Source organism: Protopterus annectens, chromosome 16.part0, assembly GCF_019279795.1.
Source record: "Protopterus annectens isolate FY-2018-M chromosome 16.part0, PAN1.0, whole genome shotgun sequence".
Classification (NCBI taxonomy): domain Eukaryota; kingdom Metazoa; phylum Chordata; order Ceratodontiformes; family Protopteridae; genus Protopterus; species Protopterus annectens.
This window is the reverse complement of record NC_056750.1, coordinates 217,478,457-217,499,248: the sequence shown is the minus strand read 5'-3', so window position 1 is coordinate 217,499,248 and position 20,792 is coordinate 217,478,457.

The window sequence follows — 20,792 nt, the reverse complement described above, 5'->3', positions numbered from 1 at the left end:
CTAATCATGTGTGAAGGGGATATTGACATACAGATATGTATACGTAGCTGTCTATCTACAGATGTATTTCCACATAGAAGGTCTTTGTGACGAAGAGGCAACAGACTTGCACTCAAGTTAGCCAAGGGTAGGATCATGCACAGTGGGACTTTCACTACTTACAAGGTGGCTGCAGACCAGAGATACCTGTACTCTGGTCCAAGATTTTGTGTGCTGCAGACATTGGCTGCTGCACATGTTTCCACAGTACAGCACTTCCCTGAAATTGTCCAAGGCATTGTCCAGTGGTGTGCTGTACTTAATATGTGACTGGGTACATAATGTAACACCACACACAGAGTGACAGTCTGCATACCTCTCACTGTACATGTTTTTGCGGATTGTCCAGCATTTTGCCCCATATGTCTAGCCTGTTCCTCATATATTTGTGGTATTCTGGTAAAATATTGTATGATGCAGTCATTGAATTGTACTAACTAATGACACATTTAAGTGATGGTCTTTAAATCTTGCAGCTATTTTGTTCTGTTGCAGCCTGCTATTATACTAGTCACCTTCTAGGTTCATCAGAGCATGTGTAATGTCTGCCGGTAGATTTGTCCCTTTGTCCCTCTATTCTTTCTGACTTTGTCCTGCTTTCTTGCAGTAACAGATTGAGGGGTATGACAGTCTGTGGGAATACCACTGTACGAGTACCTCACATGCAAAAGATGTGGATGTTGCCAGATTCAAGCCATCAACACCATCACCCATGCTAATATCTCTAGCTCAGTGAGCCACACCAGCTGCTAGACTGAGAAGTGTCATTCCTCACAGAATTAACAGCATACAGACATACATTGTCACCCCTGCATTACTTGAGACATACAACATGTGGCCAGGTTATATGTCACAGCCCTGGAATTGGCTGGTCTGCTGATATATCATCGCAGACTTACTGTTACAGCAATTTCATGGGAACGCTTATGTGTTGGGGTTGGGGGATGAACAGCGCATGCTCTGCTGGTATAGACATTTGTGCGACTGCCCTGTGACCCCACCGTTTGCCATCTCCCTTGAATAGTATAGTGGATTTTCCAGCCATGTGGCCTAGTGAATATTATGGAGCACATACTATCGGACAGAGTACCTGTTGTCCCAAGTGGCTGTTAGATCTCTCCTAGTAGTCCAGTAGCCCACTATATTCCCTTGCATACATGTGGCAGGTCCTTACATATTGCTACCATATTACCTCTTACAAGTGGTGTATAGCTGAATGACTTACCTTGCGAACGCAGCAATTGACAGACCTGTAGTTCAGGGCTGACCCTGTCTGATACACACTGTACACAGCCAACATATGGTTAGGTACAGGTTTTGTGTCCTGGCTGGCATCATTTTTACTATATGTATGTGAATTGGAGTAAGGTTTCAATCCCTAGGCCCTAGGTTGTCAGTGCATGTGCTATACATTGTCTCTTGGCCAAGGCCATGGCATACTGGCCATGCCTATGTCTGCCTACAGGGACATCCTCGGGGGGTGACTTCTCGGTGTCCCCCTGTGGGTGTGACTGTGGGGACCTTGGCACTGGTGGGTGGGCTGTATATCCCTTCCCTTTGCTGACCCTGTTGCAACTGTTTCCGCAGGATCATATTGTGTAGCATGGCACATGCTGTGAGCATCTGTGCACATGTGGCTGAAATTTCTGTAGGGCTCCACCAAATACATCGAGACACTGGAACCGTGACTTCAGCAGCCCAAACATATGCTCTATGATGTTTCTAGTTTGTGTGTGTACCTCATTATGGAGTTCTTTGGTGGGTGTGTGTGTATTTCCGATGGGTATTATCATCCATGGTTCTAGTGTGTAGCCAGCATCCCCTAGTAAATGGTCATGCAGGATGTCCCCCCTTGCAATCACCTGGTACAGCTGTGACGCGTGGCAGATATGATAGTTGTGATTACTGCCATTGCTGCCAGCACACATGTTCATGATAATGCCCTGGGCATTGCACAAGAACTGGCAGTGGATGGAGTGATACTCCTTGTGCTTGACATAGATTCTACCCTCCTCACTGGGTGGTGCCTTGATGTGTATATGAGTGCAGTCTATGAAACTCATATACACATCAAGGCACCCAGTACCTCAGGGTAGTGTGCTATATGGTAGAAGTGTTGCATACTGCTGGCACTCTCCTCAGGGGTGTGGGGAAAATAAACGCACTCACTGGCATGTGGTAGCATGGCATCCAGGAACTGGTGGAATAACCTGGATGCTGATGCTTGTGAGACCCCCATCATGTCCCCAGCTGGTCTTTGGAAAGTACCTGCAGCTAGTACCCTTAGAGATACACATATCTTTATTTCCACTAGGATGGTTTCCCCTCTGTTGGCTCTGGGTCTGAGTTGAGGGTTGCAGAGCTCAGTGAGTTTTTGTATTATGTCCCTGTCCACCCTCTAGCACTCTACAATCTCAAGCTCGTGTAGCTCCTGGAAGTTTACCCTGGGCCTGAACACTCTTCTCCTTCTCAGTCTAGGCCTATTGTCAGCCGCAGCAGCAGCAGCATTGACCTCAGCATCTTGCACATACAGATGTAGCAGACGTGCAGCAATCCCTAGCATTTCTTCAGTTAAAAATCCCACATCTGTACTCTACTGGTGCAGAGTATGGGGGTAAAATCAGATTGTAGGGTGTGTACAACATTTAGAGTGCTCTGCTATAGGTGCAGCCTGTGTGATTGGCTACCTATGATGCATTCCACCTGCCAAGTACATTATTAAGGACTGTTAGTGGCCATAGTTTAAGTGAAATGGGGTCATCAGTAATTAATATACCATTGGCTTTCTCAGCCATTTTTTGGACCACCTTCCTTGCTCAGTACTGCAGCACTCTGTGCAAATGTGCCATGAAGGTAAACGATACTCAGCAGTCACTGCACTCATCCCCATGAAAGGTCATACTCAGTGTGGTGGCACACTGCGCAAACATGTGCAAACATGCAGAAACATGCACCCGGAAGGTAAACAAAGCTTAACAGTCAGTGTACATATCTCCCTGTTCTCCATGCAAACAGGTGCTGCTGAGCTCCAATGAACTTACACGTTCTAAGACATACCCCCCCCCTTTTGACATCAGCTACCTCTTCTCTGGACACCAACATGGTTCTGTGCCTACATGGATGGGATCTGCAGACACGGATACCCATTTGTGGTATTCAGTAACCCCACCTCATTTGCATAGGGATCCATGCACACAAACTAGAAACTTTCAGGTTCCAGGCCCTGCCTCATTAGCGACAGCACCATTCCACCATTGTACGTACTCCACGTAGGGTCCTATAATACATTACTGTCACATACTAATAAATTTGATTTTTACACTTTTTTATTTTTTTATGTCTATAAAAGCATGTTTGCACACTGCAGTGAGCCAGGCAAACATACCCAGGCTATTGAAAATATAAAATTATTTTCAATTATTTCCCATATGGTTTTGGACACACAGTGGATAGTTCTGCACATATCTGTGTCTCCAATGCTATTTCTGTCAATCTAACTACACTTTTACAGCCCTTGTTGTCTGTTTAACATCCTGTGCATGGAATTTTTCCATGTACACTGCGGACACCATCATGGGGTCTGCAGGGCTGCCCATCTTCATGCTGGATCGCTCTACCTCCCTCATTTGCATGCAATTCACCTGCTTATGATTTGCATGCCACGGGCACTTCTGTGATGGCGCATGCATGCACATCACGCAGCTCTGTTTCCTGGCTCACAAACCTGTTTGATTTTGTGAAAGCAGTGTGCCAAGATGTCTGCACAGAAAAAAGTCTGTGTTGGCTTTTTTAAATCCCTCCCCATATTTTTCCCATTCCAGGGGATTGTGCAATCTTGCACAACTGTCAAACAAATGTTTTATCAACAAAACAGAGGTCAACTTTAAGTAAAGTTGAATAAAGTATAGGATCTCATATACATATATCTATGTATATTGGCCCCGGGATTCAACAAAGCAATTTTACTGTACAAGAATAATGTAGCAGGTTCTGCACAGAATATGGCCGCCGAGCAATTCAGTAAACAAGGCTGGGGAAGTGCACGAGCCTGCCAGCACTATTCTAGCATGGACACCACTGAATAATGCTAATTACCTCATTTGCTGGTGAAAACCATGCAAATGAGGTGATTCAGTAAGCAGGCAGGCATCCGTGTTAGAGCAGTGTCCATTGCAGAAATGTATACAGTTACTTACCATGTACATTTCTGCAAATATCAAAACGGGGGCATGACAGCTCAAAGTAAAGCATGTATCATGACTATTAGGCATGCCAAAAATATGGCCATTGGCATGGAAAACAGTTGCAAAATTATAAAAATAAAAGTTTAATTTATTTTTGGGCAATTTTGACCATTTAAGCATAGCACAGCGGTGGTCAAATGAGATCATGCAGAAAACAAAACAAAAAAAATGTAAAAACACAATTCTGTGTGAAATATGAATTTTGCCATTACAGTGGGTAGCATGCAGAACTAAAACAATAAGAAGTAGCACTGGTTGCTAAGGACATAGGCTCCAGTGTAGTGGTGTAACAAGGGACAAAGGCAGTGGGATATGCAAATGAGCAAAATTTACTGAATAGCAAAATGGCATTGGGAGACCATTGTCTGGATGCACATAACCATGTAGGAGCTATAATGCAGTGTTGTAAGTAGAAGAAGCAGCTGACATGAAAAGGGTGTGTGCCATGCTTGGTGTAAGCACATTGGAGTTGCACGGCTTCCATTTGAGCTTAGATAAGCACAGCTAAGCAAGGGGGTGTGTCTGAGGCTGTATTTACTTATTCTATTAAATGAGAAGCATGTTCGCATCCAGGGTAGGGCCATTTCTGCTTAAAAGTGTTTACTTTAGCAAAACAGGTTTGCATGGTATGGACCGGGTCTTAAAAAAATGGAAATAGCAGAACTGTTTACATTTGGGCAGTGTGTTTGCCAGGCGCACCACGGGGCTTAAAAGAGACAGAAATGGGAAGGGAAAAAATGGGAAATAGCAGAATAAAAGCAATCAAGTACAAATAATATAGCTGGCAGGTGGAATGTATCATAGTTGGCCAATTATACAGGCAGAATCTGCAGCACAACAGTATAAACTATGCAAACACCTTTCAGTCTGTTTTTTCCTACAAACTTGTATCAGTGGTGTCCTCACTCGGGGGAATTTTAACTGACAAAATGTTAAGGGCTGCTGTCACTCTGATACATCAGTATGTGCTAGAGGCTGATGGCGGTGAGGAGGATAATGCTGACAACCAATCCAGACTGTGGAGGAGGAGAAGAGCGTTCAGACCCAGGGCAAACTACCAGGGACTACATGATCTGGAGATACTAGAGTTCTACAAGGTGAACTGGGACATACTTCAGCAACTCATCAAGCTGTGCCAGCCTCACCTCAGACCCAGAGCCAACAGAGGGGAACCCATCCCAGTGGATAACAAGGTATGTGTAGCCTTAAGAATACTAGCTATAGGTACTTTCCAAAGACCTACTGGGGACATCATGGGGGTCTCACAGGCATCTGCATCCAAGGTTCTCCACCAGTTCCTGGATGCCATGCTACCACATGCCGATGAGCACATTTACTTCCCCAGCACCCCTCAGGAGAGGACCAGCAATATGCATTTCTTCTAACATTTAGCAGACTACCCAGAGGTACTGGGTACCATAGACTGCATGCACATCCACATCAAAGCACCACCTGGTGAACAGGATAGGGTCTATGTAAACTGCGAGGCCTTTCACCCCATCAACTGCCAGGTCATATGCAATGTCCAGGGCTTTGTCATTAATGTGTGTGCTGGCAGCCCTGGAAGATATCATAAATCCCACATCTGGTTTTCCTCACAGCTGTACCAGGGATTTGCTGGGGGGGGCATCCCATATGGCCATCTGGTGGGGGGATGCTAACTATGCACTGGAGCCATGGATGATGACACCCATCAGAAATGCACACACATGCACTCAAGAACACCATAATAAGGCACACGCATAACCCAGGATCATTATACAGTGTGTGTCTGGGATGCTCAAGTCACGGTTCTGCTGCTTTGACATATCTGGTGAAGCCCTGCAGTACTCTCCAGCCACATATGCACACATGTTTATAGTATGTGCCATGCTACACAATATGATCCTGCGGAAAATGCTGCGGCAGGAACAGCACACGGAAGGGCCTCACAGACCCCCACCATTGCCAAGTTCCCCACAGGCACAGAAGGACTCTGAGGAGTAACCCCCTGACCCAGCTCCTGTAGGTAGATAGAGGCATGCCCAGCATGCCCTGGCCTTGGTAAAGATGCAATGCATAGCACACACACTGACACTGTAAGAACCCAGGGATTGACACCACTATCCAACTCACACAGACAGTGAAATGGATGCCACACACATCACACTACCTGTACCTTATCATGTATATGCAGTGTACTGAGTGCATCCGACATAGGCAGCCTTCAAGTACCATCCTTTTAACTGCCACAGGCACAAGTTAAGTTAGTCTTCTTAACAATAAATGAATGGAGTAGTATGTTCTGGTAGCATATCTATGGTATCGCTGCATGCATGCAAGGGAATGGGGTGGTCTACTGCTATAGCAGCAGACAACTGACAGCTATGTGGGACACTAGGAAATGTTTTCCCAATACTGGCTTCCCCACACTATGCAGTATCACCCAAGGTGACAAATCCCACTGCAGTATATGTGGGGGGCCAGCTAACTGGGGGTCATAGGTCACAGGCACGTATGTCAATATGGTGGTCCCATACACACCCCTCAGCCTCACCCAGCAATTCAGCTGTAGAAAACCATTAAGAAATGTCTGGCAAAGGCTCACAAATGGTAACAATGATGAAATACCCCTCTACAGACTTACACAGTGATATTACAGTAGGTCTTGCAGTTGCAGTAAGGCTCTGAAGGGTAAGAAGTCTGAAACTCAAATGTATGCCATTACAATCTGACCTGTGGTCTTTAGTGATATGCCACTATTCTCCAAGACAGGGCACAATAGTATGCTAAATTGAACCAAAATGTAAAGCAAATATCAGCACAGTCTGTGCAAATGTGTACAGTTGACAGGTATGCCCCCACACCCATAATCCCATAGAAATCCAGTAACATGTATGTTTTAGGGAATTAGCAGCAAAGAACACATTTCCAGGGCTGTTCCAATCTATATGATAACTTGAAGCATGTCCACATTATGTAGGGGTCAATGAGCAATGTATATGTGTGGTTAATACTGTCAGGATGCGGCCAGCACTTACTACTTACTGGCTGTTGTGTCTTAGTGGCCTAGGTACAGTACAGTGGTTGACAGGGTCATGTTCCAAGAACTGCAGTGCCAACTATTTTGCATGTCAGCTACACCTATGGTAGGAGTTGTACACCCTGTCCAGATGTCAATATCTGTTACTGCAGGAAAGCTGGACAGGTCATGGACAAGGGGCCACACATATAGACAGTACACAGCTTGGAGTAACCTACACAGTGCCTAGCATACCTCTCAACTGTACAGACCTATTGCAGAATGTCCAGAGGTTTGCATCATATCTGTGGTCTGTAGAACATGAAATAGTGGTTGCCTGGCAATTCACTGGAAAATCATGTAAGACTAAGGTCAGAAAATAATGACAGATTGTAGTGTCAGATGTCATACCCTATAGAAAAACCCATGCTAATGCAAAACATGTTATTGTATCACCCTTCTAGATTTGTAAGGCCAATACTTAAAAATGGTCCCTATATTTAGGCCTTTGTCCCCCAATTACTTATGGCTTTGTACAGATATCTGGCTCTCAGAAGTTGAGAGGTTTGGTGCCTAGTAGGACAGCAGGTACCTGAAGGTCCGTGTACTGCCAGTTTATAAAAGGCTGCCACCTTTCCGTGTCAGCACTGACAAAATGTCACTGGCCAACAGCCATACCCCTGGAATGACAGAGATTGTCACAGAAGGAGCACAAGTATGCCTTATATATCTGTTCTGCTTGTCCTAACATTGCATTTGCCTGCCAACTATTTGCAAAACAAGAAAAGGTCATATCAAAACACCAATGGCAGACAGTAGAGAAGCAGACATCATACCAATAACAGAAATCAAGCAAAAAACAAATTGGTCCCCCAACTGTCTATGTTTGGCGGAACAGTATTAACACCCTGTCCCCATGCATGGGCCTTCGTCTGACTGTCATATATGGGCCTGTCCAAATGTCAGAATCTGTGATGGCTTGACAGCTAGGCCAACATAGGTTCATAGGTTCATACTAGGCCATCTGCCCTGGGGCAATTATAAGCCTAGCCCGATTCTGTATGGCTTACGCCACCCATTGATTTGAGTATACTGTGCCCTTTTTAAGGTTTAGTTTACTGTGCCTCTGTCTAACAGTGACACGGGAGCAATCCCTGGGACAAACCTACGATCCCCCATCCACTTATCGAGATTCTTCTTGAAGAGATTCAGTGAGGTGCTCTGCCTCACATGAACTGGAATTCTATTCCAGAGCGAAGGGAGCCTCTGGGTTATGAACCTGTCCCTCCAGCAAGTTCTATTTATTTCTGTGCTGAGGTTCAAGTCCCTCGAGCGTGTGGCTCTAAGGGATTTAGATTTACTGAGGTGGAGCATGTCCATTAATTCTGGATTTGACATAGCATGTATGTCAGGCATAGATTGCCTCGAAGTAGGCGGTATGCAACTGAGTAGAGCTGGAGTTTTTTTAACCGAGCAGCATATGGCATCTGTTTGAGACCCTTGATCCTCTTGGTGAGATACTTTTGGGGTCTTTCTAATTGCTGCAGGTGTCGGGTAAGGTACATCCCAAAAGGGGCATTGTATTCTATGATGGGCCTGATGAGGGATGAATAAAGGGGCACGATTACCTCTCTTGATCTAGATGTGAAACCCTTCGTGATGAGGTGGGCTATGTAGAAGGTCTTTCTAACCACTTTGGCAATGTGGTTTTCAAAGGAGAGATTGCTATCAACTTGGGTCCCCAGGTCCCTAATAACTTTCTCTGTACTTAATCGGTTTCCGCCTATGTGATAATTTGTGGGCACATTGTTTTTGCCAAAGGGTATGACTATACATTTTTTGGCATTTAGCTTTAAACCATGGCACTGGCACCAGTTGTCTGTCCCTGTGAGACCTTTTTGAAGGATGTTTGTGTCAGCTGGAGAGTTGATTATGGTGCCCAGTTTGCAGTCGTCTGCGAACTTGGTGAGCCATAGTCCTCCCACGTTTGCCTGTACCTCTGAAAAGTATATACCGAACAAGAGTGGTCCCAGGACAGAACCCTGTGGGATGCCACTTGTGACCAGTTTTGAGTCTGACATGGCTTCAGCAACTCTCACTCTGTGGGTTCTGTCTTTGAGACAGTTTGCGACCCATCTTGTGACATAGGGGTTTATATTTAAGCTGGATAGCTTATCTATGATGCCCGAGTGGGGTATTGTGTCAAATGCCTTTGCAAGGTCCAGACAGGCTGTGTGGACTACCTTCCCTTCATCTATGGCTTTGGTAACTATTTCAAAGAAGTCAACCAGGTTCAAAAGGCAGGATCTGCCCTTGACAAAGCCGAACTGGGTAGGATCTAGTGTCTGTAGGTCCCCAATGTCTTTGTTTATGAGCTCCATGATGATCCTCACCATAGCCTTGCAGACTAAGCTAGTCAGGCTTATGGGGCAATAGTTTCCAGGGTCCGTAGAGGCTCCACCTTTGTGGAGTGGGACCACTGTTGCTGTACGCCATTCTGTGGGCACATATCCTGTAGTGAGGCTGTGATTGTATAGCTGTTTTATTTGAGGGATTAGTTCCTCTTGTAGTTCATGTAGGACGCAACCTGGGATGCCATCTGGTCCCATGGAAGCAGTGTTTTTTGCTTTGGAGAGGGCAGCCTTCACCTGAGCATCTGAGATGTTTGGGAGGCAGCCCTCTGCCGGGATAGATACTTGCTCTTTTGGGGGGGAGGGGGGGAGAAGTTTGCACTGAACCTGTCTGCCAGGATATTGGCGATGTCTGTGGGTTCAGTGTATTTTTTGTCGTTTTTGGAATTCTCATGTGTTTTTGCCTCTGAGGTGTCCTTTGCTTGGGGTTTTGATTTGTTGTGGACCTCCACTTATGTAGGTGTGTGGTGTGTATTTGCAGGTGATGTTTACTGACTCCATATACTGCAGGGTACCTATGTTACTGCAAAACTTGTTCTGGTGTGCACATTCTCCATTTGTCTGGCCAGTAGTTCCCCTTCCCCTTGTGTGTGTGTCTCTTTGTCCTTCTGTAGTCCAGTCATAAGCTTTGCCCACAGTGGCTGCTATCTATTTGTAATTTAGCTATATAATAACTTAGTACCACAAACCATCTGCGGACTACAGAAGATGTAGTGGTACAATGATGGACAACCTGTTATATAGGTATGCTCAGAGGTGTGAAGTCCATAACCTTGTGTGTGATGTTATGGAATTTACCCTATTCACACCAGAATTACAAATAGATAGCAGCCACTGTGGGCAAAGCTTATGACTGGACTACAGAAGGACAAAGAGACACACACACAAGGGGAAGGGGAACTACTGGCCAGACAAATGGAGAATGTGCACACCAGAACAAGTTTTGCAGTAACATAGGTACCCTGCAGTATATGGAGTCAGTAAACATCACCTGCAAATGCACAACACACACCTACATAAGTGGAGGTCCACAACAAATCAAAACCCCAAGCAAAGGACACCTCAGAGGCAAAAACACATGAGAATTCCACAAACCTACATGCCACAGACCATGCATAGTCCACACACCAGGGACTTCCAAACATGAAGGCCTTACCATACACCCAACATATCGCTCATGGAAGACTCCACTGTGAGACACATAGATGTGTCACACACCAGGCAGAATAAGGAGAAAGTCACAGTTACTTGTTTGTCAGGTGCCATAATCTGCAATTTCACTCATGCACTCAAGTCGCCCCACAACAGGTACAGGTATCACTCTGACCTGGTCCATGGTGGTGTGAATGATGTCAGATGTACCTCCCAGACTATAGGAAAACAGACATGATGCAGCTTGCTGAATATGTGTCCCATGTAGGTATGTCCCTAGCCTAGAGCAGCATCCTGCATCACCCATAGTGATGGCTAAATACAAACAGAAAGCAATTGTCAGTAAAACTTGGCTCACTTACCTGTGTAATCCCAGGGGGATCCACTGCCTGGCAGCCTGGGAACATATGATCAACAGAACTCGCTGCCTTGCTACAGATGGGTTGCATCTGTCTCACCTGGCCTACAGGCTCTGGCAAAGGGCCATGCCTCACCCATAGTGCCTTTGTAGGGAATGTCATGGGGTCCATACTACCAACATAACACAGTCAACAAAACGCAAATGAAAAGCCATGCTGCTAAATGCTGGGAGCATACCTCTCAACCTCGCAGAGCAATAAATCTGGACAAAAGACCCAAATATAGGGATACTTTTTAATATTGCACTTATAATGTTAGAAAGTTGATAGAATAACAGGGTTTGCATTCGCATAGCTTTTCTGAAGGGTATGAAGTCTGAAACTCAAATGCCTCTGTCATTTTTCCTGACTTTGTCTCTGAGTGATTTGCAATAACCTTGCTTGAAAACCACAGTGTTATGGGAAACTGACCAGATATATGAGGCGTGAATCTGGACAGTCTGTGAAAATCTGTACAGTTGAGAGTTATGGCTAGGAGTCTAAATAGGGAAATGCACTCATTGAAGGAAGTTGTAACCCTGGAAGATGGTGACATGTCTGCACTCACAAAAACTTGGCCCACAGCCATGGAGAGAAACATATCCTTACCTGATCATTCATCCTATCACACAGCCAGACCCCAAAATGTGGGCAGCAAAGCCAAAGTAGGTGGAGTATAAATATATGTTAGACAGACACACACCTCTAGGCTGGTCAAACAGTCTGACACACATGAGACACTCCAAGCGCAGTCAACCATTGACAAGACCCCTATGCAAATTATAGGTAGCTACATGCCAACATATCTGACTCAGGACACCCACCCCACATATCTGGCCCTCTACAAATCTATCAGGATTCCACCCATCATCCTGATCCTGCTGACTTATATTACCCAACCATGGATTGGAAATCTAACCATGCCAGAACAGAAATGCACAGAGATTCCCCCATCTTAGCAATGCTACATCCTTAGGACAGCCACTTGATCCCCACAGAATGTGATACTTATGTCAGATTTGGCAGTAACCAACATGATCAACCACTGCAGCACCCCTACGATGTCATCCTCGATGGCAAGATCCGACAGAAAAGTGGTCACGTGTCATATCACCATCACCCCTGACCCCCTCTATCCATGGTAAAAGGAAGATGTCCCACATGCCAATCACAACCACCAGTAGGACGGTATAAACAGCTGAACAGCCCCTTACCCCACTAGATGAACTGCCACCAATTTATAAATGTACACAAAATAACTATGCCAGCATATATAAAGATGCATGAAATCAGGAACACCTGACAGGACAATGTCACTGTCCGCAAGGGAGAGAACACCTGTCCACAAACATCTGCAATAAAGGAACTATATAACACAAGGATGACATTGCTGATCAGTGCCAAGAAGGAGCAGGTGTACAATTGGAAGTAATCACCCCTTAGTTTGAACAAACAAAGACGAGCACCAGTGAAATCCACTAAAGGCAAATCCGAGTCCAAATTGCCCACATCTAAGACAGTCAATTGTAAGGCCTTCCTCACATATGTCAGCATTCCCAAAGGAAGCTCCCAGATCTGTGCAGAACTGGTGGTCAAGGACACCACATACACAAATGCCATAGATATAGCCAGTCCACTGGTCGACAGATTCAGTGGAAATATTTTACCTCTGCCCTGCATGATGGAAGCAGGACATCCCAAGTACCTGAACACCCAACCCTCATCACTAGGGAACAGGGTATCGCTGCCCTCTCAAAGTCAAGAAGACAGCCTCAATGAGACCTGAAGACATCCCAGGGTGCAACCTAGAGGAATCCAGGCATGTACTGGCAGCATCATTACACACCCTACACACCCAAACCCCCTGAGTATTGTCTTTGTCACAGCTGAGTTGCAGACAGCCACTGTCATCCCTTCACACCAAGGTGGACTGTTCACCAATCCAGGAAATGAAAGACAAATCAGCCTAACTAGCCTGATCTGCAAGGCCATGCAATGGATTATCATGGATCACATTAACAGGGACAATGGCAAAATTCAAAAAACATTACCCTACACAGTCTGCCATTCTCAGGTGAGGCATGTCAGTGAACTCTGGATGACTTCTGTGAGGCAGCCAACAAAGGCATGGATGAGGGAAAGATGGTGCACTCCGGGCACCTTGACCTGGCCAAAGCCATACACACTATTCCCCACTTGATCATAGTACATGAACTCTGTCATCTAGGCAGCAATCCATATGTTACCAGATGTGTAGCAAACCGGTGCATTGATAGAACCCACATAATCATAATAGGAGTAGCTAACTGAAACAGTACAACTGTACTGAGTGGCATACCCCAGGGATTGTTCTGGGGGCCCCTGGTATATGGGATATATTTCCCTGAGGTGCAGGCCAAAAACACTTGCCTACTGTTGACCAAGTAGGCAGATGACTGCAAGCTGGGAACAGACATCAATACCCAAAGTGATGTGGACATCCTACAACAGGGTCTCACCAAAACAAACGACTGATGCCAGAAACATCACCTCAAGCTGAATGTCTGCAGATGCATCAGCATCCCCTTCGAGGAGACTGATGACTCTACTTATTATCACATTAACAACAATGTCCTACATACACAATCAGTAGTGAGGTATTTGGACACCCAGGTTGATAGCAACCTGAAGTCTGAGCACCATGTTGCTTCCATTGTACAGAAAGCTCCATAGATGAAACAACTCAAACATAAGGGTTTTCCATCCAGGGACAATGAGGTCATCAGATCCATGAATGCTTACCTTATAAGGCCAATTATTTTGTTCAACACCCCCTTCAGTATGTACCTCACAAAGCTGGAGAGACCACAGAGGTTCCTCAGTGGGAGAATGCAGGACCACAAACACCTACCCTACACAGATAGGCTAACAGCACTGTCCCTTTACTCAGTTCCATACAGACTCTGCAGAGGTGACCCCTGTCTGGAATACAAAGCAATCCAGACTCAGCCTTGATTGAACTGTTACACATCTGAAAGTCAAGGCCCATTCGATCTACCTGTAGGAGTAGCATCAACCTGGTCTGTGATATCAATTAGGCTGGTTGGTGTGACAGATACATGTCCCAGACTCCCCCATCTGTAGAATACACTCCCTGTCCACACCAAGCCAAGTGCCTCAATACCCCTAGTGAAGTGCTCCTTGTATAAGTGCATGGGAAACAGAACATACAGTCTGGTGATCCCACCTGTATCCCTGCTGGACAGGGGCTCTGGGTGCTGACATGTCTTAACATGGGCTACACTCTCATCTGCGAGCGTTATAAGGGCTTCAAGGCCAATAGCCTACTAAACTCATATCAGCCTGTCAACCTATACACAGATGTCTGTCAGTGGTTCACCACATTACTCGGTACTGCTCTGCCACTGATGTACCTGGAAATCACAGTGCTATGTGGAATATACCACACATATAATGGACATCTCTGCCAATAGAATGCACTCTGTACCCACACCCATGCCTCTCAACCTCCTACAATATGACGTCCGGACAAAGGAGTAAATAAAAGTGGGACAAAGGCCCAATGATAGGCTTGTGTTTTAAATATTGCCCTTACAATAAATAAGTTTTTGTTAGTGGACTTTTTTCTCATTTATATATTATAATTCCTTGTAAGGACATAAAATGCAGTTTATTACTTATAAGGTAGTAAAGTAGATTTTGCTTTAAGGTTTAACAAATTAGTTAATACTCATTATTCAATTAATGAGTTTGGATATATATGGCTGGGTTCTTTTTTAGCACTTGTATCCATTTTAAAGTGTTCTGATGAAGTCCCTTTTTAAGTTAATGGACGAAAGCACTTAACCTGTGGATTTTATTGTGAATACATTTTTCTGTATCTACAGTGATTGTGTTGTCGTACATGGACTAGCTTTGCACTTCTATGGTGGTTCTACAGTATATCCCTATGTTTGGGCCATTGTCTCCCCATTTTGGCAGGCTATCTCCAGTTATCTTGCACTAACAGGTTGAGAGGTATGACTGTAGCACACAAAACCTGACTGGAGGACAACAATCTCTGGAATGGAGTCCCACACTTACTATAGAAGGTCATACTGGGCATGCTCCTACACTTAGAGAAGTAAAGCCCATGTCTGAAACCAGATCGGACTATATATCTGTATTGTGCAGATGTCTATGCATACACACAGCTATGTACACCTTAACTGTCTCCACACATGCCCATCAGACAGGATTACCCACAGCCAGCTGTAGGTGGCCCATATGTGGTATATCTGCATGTGATACACACACACATATATGGGCAACATATTACAATATGTCAAGCATACACACACATAGACATGGGGAAGAGAGAGACACAGTGATAGAGAGAGAGAGAGAGACAGAGAGAGAGAGAGACAGGGAGAAACACACAGAGAGTGAGTCATACACAGAGATAGCCTGAAAGGCATAGAGTGATGTCCTGTTGCAGACCGTTGCATACCAGTTGTAACCAGTTGCACATGCCAGCATGAAGGTGGGATCCATGTTGTAATTGTACTAAGGTGGGGGTTGTAATATCACATCATCTGCCTTTGTGTGTGTGTCTGTAGGTTTAAGTATTAAGAGGCCTTTCCTACCCAGTACACTTCCTGTTGTCCTACTTTACAAGATCTGCTGATGTCATTCACCTTAGAAGTACCTTTGGACTGGCCTCAGCCTTATAAGCTCTGTGGCATGCATTATAATTGCATAACACTATAGTATAAATAACTAGATAGGTAGGGGCTCTAACTTCAATCCTGGCATATGCAAGTGTGGTTGTGTGTGTGTGTGTGTGTGTGTGTGTGTGTGTGTGTGTGTGTGCGTGTGTGCGTGTGTGCGTGTGTGCGTGTGTGCGTGTGTGTGTGTGTACAGGAATAAGAGTTTTAGTCCTTTTTCACCCAGTACACTTCCCATTGGCCTACTTTACAAGATCTACTGATGTCACTCACCTTAGAAGTACCTTTGGAATAACCTCAGCCCTATAAGCTCTGTGGTGCATGCGATAATTGTGTAACACTATAGTACAGATAGATAGCTGGGGTTCTAATCTCAGTCCCGGCATATGTAGGTGTGTGTGTGCGTGTGCGTGTGTGTGTGTGTGTGTGTGTGTGTGTTATCCTGTAGGAATAAGAGTTTTAGTCCTTTCCCACCCAGTACACTTCCCATTGCCCTACTTTACAAGATCTGCTGATGTCATTCACCTTAGAAGTACCACTGGAGTAGCCTCAGCCCTATAAGCTCTGTGGCACATGTGATAATTGTGTAGCACTGTAGTACAGATAACTAGATAGATAGGGGTTCTAACCTCAGTCCTGGCATATGTAAGTGTGCATGCTTGTGTGTAGTAATAAGATATTTAGTCCTTTCCCACCCAGTACACTTCCCATTATCCTAGTTTACAAGATCTGCTGATGTCATTCACCTTAGAAGTACCTTTGGACTGACCTCAGTCCTGTAGGCTCTGTAGTGCATGTGATAACTGTGTAACACTATAATACAAATAACTAGATAGACAGGGTTCTACTCTCAGTACTGACAAATGCGTATAGGTGTGTGTGTGTGTATGTTTGTAGGATAAAGTGTTTTGTGGATCTTCCCATCCACAATATGTCCAAGTGCTCTACTTTACAAAGGCTGTTGATGTCATTCAGCTTAAAAGTACTGCTGAAAAACCCTCAGTCCTATAAGCTCTATAGCACATGTAATAACCATGTAACAATATAGTACAAATAACTAGATAAACATGAGTTTTAATTTCAGTTCTGGCAAGTATAAGTGTGTTTGTAAGTGTGCATATTTGTAGGATACACTATTTTGAGGCCTTCCTCTCCCAGTACACTTCCCCATTGCCATACATTACAGGGGTTGGTGATGTTATACACCTTAGAAGTACCTTGGGACACTCTACAACTGTATAAGCTCTGTGGCACATGCGATAACTGCATAACATTGTAGTACCAACAACTAGATAGGCAGGGGTTTTAAACTCCATTCTGACAAATGTGAGTGTAAGTGGGTATATTTGTAGGATACAGTATTTTGAGGCCTTACCCTCCCAGTACACTGCCCATTGCCATACTTTAAAAGGGCTGGTGATGTTAATCACCTTAGCAGAACCTTGGGACACTCTTCAACCCTATAATCTGTGGTGCATGCAATAACTGCATAGCACTATAGTACCAATATCTAGATAGTTAGGGGTTCTAAATTCAATAATGGCAACTGTGATACTGTTTGTGTGTGTGTGTGTGTGTGTGTGTGTGTGTGTGTGTGTGTGTGTGTGTGTGTGTGTGTGTGTGTGTGTGTGTGTGTGTGTGTGTGTGTGTGTGTGTGTGTGTGTGTGTGTGTGTGTGTGTGTGTGTATGTCTAAGAAGCATATTTGCTGTGGTGTTTGTCAATATACTATTTTAAGGCCTGTTGACTCCCTCACCATGAAATTACTTTGCAGAGCCAGTTAATGGCATCTGCTATAAATGCAACATGTTAAACTTTACAGCCCAGTCCAGCCATCTGTACATATGTATATGGAATACCCAGATGTTTGCAACCAATATGTTGCCTGTGACCCCCTAACAAATGGGCATTTATGAGACACATTGCTAAACTGTCACAGTCACTGTAGTGACAGACATGGCAGCAGATCTTGTGCCTGTCTGAAACATAATGCTGATAGACAGACTGTTACTCTATCACTGTATCATATCACCTTGCAACAGTCTACAGACAGACATCAGGTGAACACCATATGAGAAGCTGGGCCAAACAGCAAACATTGGGCATACCCATCACATATTCCTGTGACACATATGGGAAATGGATAGCGGAACAGGTCATGCAATTGAATGCACCTTCCAAAGGGTATGTGTTGTTATATGACAATAGCTGTCATTAACCTACATCAGTCTGTCATGATTTTACCAGATGCTGGCCAGAAAACCACATGTACATGGCCAATGTGAAGAAATCATGTGTCAGAGATCAGGACAATCTGCACACATATGCAGAGGTCAGAGGTATGGCCACCATCTGTACCCATATCTCCCAAGCTGTTGGAGCATGGACTATTCACAAAGCCATGTATAATGGGGTGACAAAGGACACATAATAGGGACACCTGTCAAATATTGCTCCTACAAACATATAATGGTGATAGCATTTATTTTATTTATTTATTTTATTTTACATTTGTTGACCGGGCTAGTCTAGCTGGATACATGTCCATTTTCAGTAGAGGCCCGGGGAGAAAAGCTCCACAATATAAGAGGTAGTTAAACATAACATTCAAGGATAGAGTTATAGTTATTACATTCAAAGAGAAATCAGACATATATGTTATACAATTGTTTAAAAGAAGTACAATACTTATAATGAACTAGCATTAGAATTAGTTGAGACCTTAAGTTAGTGTTTTGGGTAGGGACTTTAGTGGGCCAGGAGAGTTTTAGTATTAGTCAGGATTAGAGCAAGGGCAGATTAGCATAGATGGTCTGAATGGTATGAAGTGTGCAACTCATAATGTCTGCCATTATGTTATGACTGCAGCCTACAGTGGTGTGGCAACAATTTGCCAGACAGACATAGGTGTCGGAGGAAATGGACTATTGACATGTGGCATCCATCAGGACAGTCTGTGTAAACTGTACAGTTGGGAGGTATGTCTGAACCACCCTGCAGGTTGCAGTCCATGCTTGGCAATGTGTAACCTGTGCTGGCAAATGAAACAGTTAAAAGAGGTCCCAGAACTGTGGGACAAGGAACAAGTCATACAGGTCTGTACTGGTTGCATAGAGAAGTGATTGCACATCAGAAGCACCTTAATGTCATGAGAAATACTGTAAACAAAGGTAATGTCACACAATAAAGGTGGCATACTAGCATACCAGAGGACATCTTGTGTGTTGCACTTGCCATGGACATGCTATGTGCTGCCAACTGTCACATTACTACAACTTGTGTCCCAGACTCCACAACTGATAATGTCACACACACATTGCATGTTGCCTATGTGTGTGCAATATGTAGACATGAGAAGGTCCTGTGACTACTGTGTGCCCACAATATAGGTGAATCTGTTGAGGTTAAGGTCATGGCTAGGCTTGTGAGAGACCTAGTGCCAGTACTCCAGTAACCTCCTCTGTATGTATAAGCCTGTGGTATTACAGAACACTGAGGTGACATGTATGAGGGCAAGCTGTCTGTGACAAGGGGTATGTATGCAAGGTCACACTGTCTGCCAACAGTGTTCCCCCATACACTGTTGCATGCATACACACCTGGTAAACATGTACATATACAGCTGTATCTTGGCTATGAAATGGTCTATCTGTTTCCACTCTGCCATACCCCATGTTGGTAATGTCTGCTGGGCCACAGTCTGCAGACACACAGATACCTGGAACAAAAACAGAATATAGCATGTCAGAATACATTTAGTCAGTGGTACTAACACCAATAATGCATCATGGCTAAAAAGGTACATACACTTTGATGTGTACCCATAAGAAATGCAAGGAGACAGCACATTACACAGCATTACATAGCTACACTGCACTATATTCACCCTGTGCATCAGACCCATATTACATGTCCCTGCATCAATGGTATGGATAACAGGGATGTGGCACAGGTATCATAATATGCACACGGTGTGGTGTGGGTTTGCCAGAGGCCTAGGCTGGGCCATACAGTTGACAGCATGTGTGTGTGTTTGGAGGAGTGTTCTATAAATCGGCTGTGCAGAGGTGCTTTGTGGGTCTGGAGGTGACCTGCCTATGATAGAGATATGTGTGTGTGTTTGTATGCACACAGTTACACCATGTGGCTGCCCTACACAGTGGTATGTTGGACAGCTATGGACCATACATGGCAGGGTGCACAGTTCACCTTCTCTGGCCATGAAAACAAGAACTGGTCCTGACAGGGGTATCATTGGTACCACTAGGCCCAAGGTCAGGTGCAGTACCACTCTTCGATGATGACTGCTGTTTGCTGGATCCATGTCCCTGATGGGACCAGCCAGGACCACATGCCCATGGCCTGCTCTGTTGTGGTGTGGACAGCAACCCCCTTTTGGTAGTGCTGGTGGTACTGACATTATGGGAGTGTGAAGGTGCATGGTCCCATAGACTCTCAGCTGATCTTGGTGCTGACCTATGTCCACATGTCTGATGCCCATCTCCCACCACACGCTGCAGCACAGACATTCCATGGTCGAGTATTGCCAAGGTCTCACCCTACCATCTATTCATGACCTCAGTATTTTGATGTATGGCCTCAATGAGGTCATGTATGTCGTAGTATAAGCCAGGAAGAGTTGCATCTAAGACCCTGAGTATTTGTCTGGTGTTATGTTCACTACATGTCTGTGCATCCATGATAGTCCAAAACATGTGTCTGGTGGCACCTGCTGTGGCACTTGTGACAGTGGCTTGATGGGCAGCAGTCCTCCTATGAGCACCTCTGTTCACGGACCTCACCTGCACTCTGACTATGGCTAGTGTTGACACTCACACTTGCC